This window comes from Chrysochloris asiatica, unplaced genomic scaffold, assembly GCF_000296735.1.
Source record: "Chrysochloris asiatica unplaced genomic scaffold, ChrAsi1.0 scaffold00210, whole genome shotgun sequence".
In the NCBI taxonomy this organism is placed as follows: domain Eukaryota; kingdom Metazoa; phylum Chordata; class Mammalia; order Afrosoricida; family Chrysochloridae; genus Chrysochloris; species Chrysochloris asiatica.
In genome coordinates this window covers 2651050-2655428 of record NW_006408728.1, presented here as the reverse complement: position 1 = coordinate 2655428, position 4379 = coordinate 2651050, and positions in this window count along the sequence as shown.

Below are 4379 nucleotides of genomic sequence, written 5' to 3'. Positions count from 1 at the left end.
TTTGTATTGAATACTGTGATTTCCAAGGAGCAGTTGGTGTTCTTTGTATGGTTTTACTTATTTTTGATAGTGTATCAAACTAAAGTTTGTATCAGATCTCTTTAATTTGCCCTTTTTTTTTTTTTTTTTTTGCAAGAGTAAGGTTTTTTTATTCGATTTTATGAAATCAGGTGCTGAACCCAGTAGACAAGGGCAGATGTGCCGAGTGTCCAGCCTACAATCAGTTTTATTCCCTTGTCTCAAAAAAGCTCTTGCTCAAGTTCCCCTTCTACTAGGTATTACAAGGTCACAGTCTCCTCCCAAGGTCACCTACTAGTCCTTACTGGGAGTATTCACATTTAAAGTTAGCTCATCCCTTTTTCCCTATTATTTCCTTGATGGTTAAATTCTTATTTTAAAGTTCTTAGCAGGTCAAACTAGTTCTTCCCTCCACTGAGCTCCTTTTGTTACTGAGCCTGCTACCCCCAAGATTTCCCTTAGTCCTGAAGATGGACCACAGCAATAAGAGTTATTTCTCACAAATCCTACTCTTTTCTCTTTACACTTTTTGGTCTCATCTTTGTTTATTCTTCTTAAATCCTCATATAAAGTGTATCATTTCTGGATGTCCCTAAGAGTAGGCTAGCTATGCCTATACTACTAGGTTGCATCAGACTTGCAGCTGACATTACTAAAACATGTACAACCAAAATGCACTGCTCCCATTTGCCCCTTATACATCACAAATGAACAAATCAGATATATTTGATGCATACATAGAAGTCCAAAAGCTAATCTCCAGCCTATAGGCAAACAGCCTCATTCAGTCCATGTGCCTAGAGTCTGTTCAAGGTACTGCCTCTGCCACCATCTCTGCTGTCACTGCTTTGTCAGGCAGGAGTCGCAAGTTCCACTCATGCCCTTACTTCTTTATGGTCCTAAGTTTGTCCATTCCTGAAATGAAAGATAACTACTCCCTCCTTTTAGCTACATATCTTCTACAACTACAGTTCTGACAATCACAATCAATGCTACAAACAATTATAATTGAAATAATAAAATCTTATCAGCATCTTTCTGTACCCTCTTTCATCAGATCCAACTAGAAAAGCGAAAAACTAGTCAGTGGACATTTTCCCTTGACCTCTCATTCTAAAACTAAGCACACCCATGAAAATTTGTAAATTCAGCCACTTCAGGCATTTATAGCAATGTTGTTGTTGCCGTTGTTAAGTGCTGTTGAGTTGGTTCTGATTCATAGCGACCCCGTATAGGAACGACTGGTGAGCTTGAACTGTTGACTTTGCAGTTCAAATGGCTTTGTAGTCTGGCGCATTAACCCATAGCACCACACCAGGACTCCATTTAGCAATGTCTAAATTGCCGAACCCTACCAGTGGTTACGAATCGCGCTGAGAACCTTAAGGTTAGCAGTTCGAAACTACCAGCTGCTCCGCGGGAGAAAGATCAGGCTTTCTACTCCCGTAAAGATTTACACCCTCGGAAACCTTGTACAGGGTCGCTATGGGTCGGAACCGACTCGACGGCACTTAACAACAACAACAACCAATCCAGTACACTGAGAAGATATGGATGTTCCTTGATCTGAAAAGACTTCCATTATGATTGGAATTTTGAGGAACTGCGTCCATAAGCAAAAGTCCAGTCCATCAAATTCTAGCAACTGATGCTTGCTCAACGTATCAAACATCTTTATATTCATTTGATCAGATTCTAGTCACCTTAACAACCCTAGCCATCCAAGCTAGATCAAATGAGGTCCAGCTTCAAGCTTGGGAGTTCACACACCTCCCTGGACTTCAAAACAGTCAGCTTTTCCTGTTACTTCATGTTAAGGTCAATGGTGTCATTTATAAGTGACCCAAGTGATCATTAGCAAGCATATTCCTGGCTGGTTCCCTTCAACTTTCAGGCCTAGAAGGGGATTTTCTTTTATGGCCAACTTTACTCTTCTTGAAGCCTCTAAAACTTAAAATGTCAAATTGTCTACTTTTTTTTTTTTTTTTTTTTTATTTCAATCACAAATCTCCTGTTCTTTCAATAGTTCTGGGTTGGTTTGCATATCTTTTCAAATGCAAATATTTCAACTCTAAAGTTCTAGGTGGAGCACAAGATTATTGCATCTTAAAGTTCTGGACAATTTCTAACTCCCCTTTGAGCAAATCCAATCAAGTATAGGTTGAAGGCCAGCTTACAAATTTTCTGTAATCATAATTCCCAATATTCCTATTACACGTGTATGTCAGTTTTACAATAATAAACAAGAGAAGCCAGTATCCATAAGGCAGTCAAACACATTAATTAACCTTTTAAAACACTCAAGTTCAATCTTTCCCTCCACCTTGGACTAACTCCATTCATATGCATATTGCCTTGGTCCTCTGGCAAGGTGGATTCTAGTAGGCTCTAGCGACAAGATCAGCTGTCTTTTCTATCCAGCATGGCATCAGCTCCAGTCAACTCCAGTAATTTATATTAAAATCAAGAAACAAAAATTCCACTACTATTGAGTTGATTCTGATTCATTAAAAACATATATAAGGTTTCTGAGACTGTATTTTTTTTTAACTTTTTATTGTGAATCAAGTGAAGATTTATAGATCAGATTATCAGTTTTGCTTTCAACAAATCATACACTTCATTTCATCTCAATGATTGTAACTCCTTCAATATAACATTGCTTATCTAATTTCTTTCCTGTATTTCTTGTATCCATTCTTGCTTCTTTCTCAATATTTCTGAATTTTGTCCTGGGATAAATGCTGCACTTTTGCTCTTGAATGGTTGATCATTCAATGTTGTACCTCCCTAGTGTTGTTGATCCCCTAAATATCTATTGCTTGACTGAAAATTGGGCCACAGGGGTGAGTTTAGCTTGAGATCTGAAGAGTGGCCAATGGTCATTCTTTGGCATTTCTTTCACCAGTCTCTATTTGACCAGATAGCCTGGTATTTATTATGATTTTGAGTTTCATTCCACACTTTCACACATTCTATCCAAGACTTTCTAAAATGATCTGCTTCACAAGAGTTGGTAATGGTAGCCAGTCACCCTCTAATTCTTCTGGTCATAGACACTGATGTTCCATTGGACTAACAGTTTCCAAGTGCCTTCAAGTTCCATAACTCTTTTTTCCTCCAGAAAGGGAGAGACCACCTAGATGACCACTCAGGAGTTTTTAAGATGCTAGTCATTACTTACCAAAGTATCATGTAGAACCTTGTCTTTTTTATCTATGTTATAATAATTGACCATGGTATTCCCCAAGACTATGATGCTTCAGAAAATCATTCCTGCAATATATTTGGTTATGTCTATGAGGTTTTCATGCTTTGTCCCCTGTATGCTCTGTGGTTTTAAATCTTTATGGAAATAGAAAGCCTTACATTTAACAGTCCAGTGCTTATCCTACAGTGCCACCTAATTATTGTGAATCCTTATGCTTTTATCAAGAAACCTTGATGGTGTAAATGAGTAATTTCTGGACTATTAACTGAATAATACTGTACAAAGCCACCCAACTATTTGGAAAAAAGGTATGGTGATCTTCTTTCTAAAGGTTACAGCCATGAAAATACTATGAAGAGGTTCTACAAAGAAACACTTGAGGTTGTCATGAATTAGAATTCACTCCATGCTACTGTTTTATGCTTTGTTTTGTATATTTATCACAGGAGCACAGATATGTGGAGCTATGAGTAAACGTTCCTGGATTTTCATGAAGAAGAGACTAAACAGAAAAATATCACTGTTTCACACACACACACAAAAAGAGGCATTTTGTGGAAAGTGACTACATGACCCACTCTTCAGTTGACTTAACCTTAGATAGAGGTTATTTTGTGATATTACAAACAACTGGTTTAAAGAACTTAAGAACAGTACAACATGAAAGCACATATCAACTTTTGTTATCAGATCTTTTTTTTGCTTTTCCCCTAGACATTATGTTACACTATCTAAAAGGACAGATATTTTATCATGCAGAGATAGACCAGTGCTAATGTGCTCATGCATCTATCACTGACATAGGTACTGGTCAATTGGCAGAAATGTTAGAAAGGCTTTCAAGAGATCTAACAATACTGACTCACTGAGCAAGATGAGGAAATATAAGCCTCAAGTGACTCAACTGAAATCCCTGTGGATACTTGAACCAAATGAAATTAGAAATACAAAGTGGAACCATTGGAAAGCAGTACAGATGAAAAATCAATGGCAACATAAGGCGAACAGAGATGAATTGGAGATCTAAACTGTATCATTCAATTGCCAGTGAGAGAAAAATCAAGTGGCACATGTATGATTAAAATAGAATATGCAATAGAAATCTATATTCAATAGATAGGCACTATGGAAGCAGTAAATAATATTACAT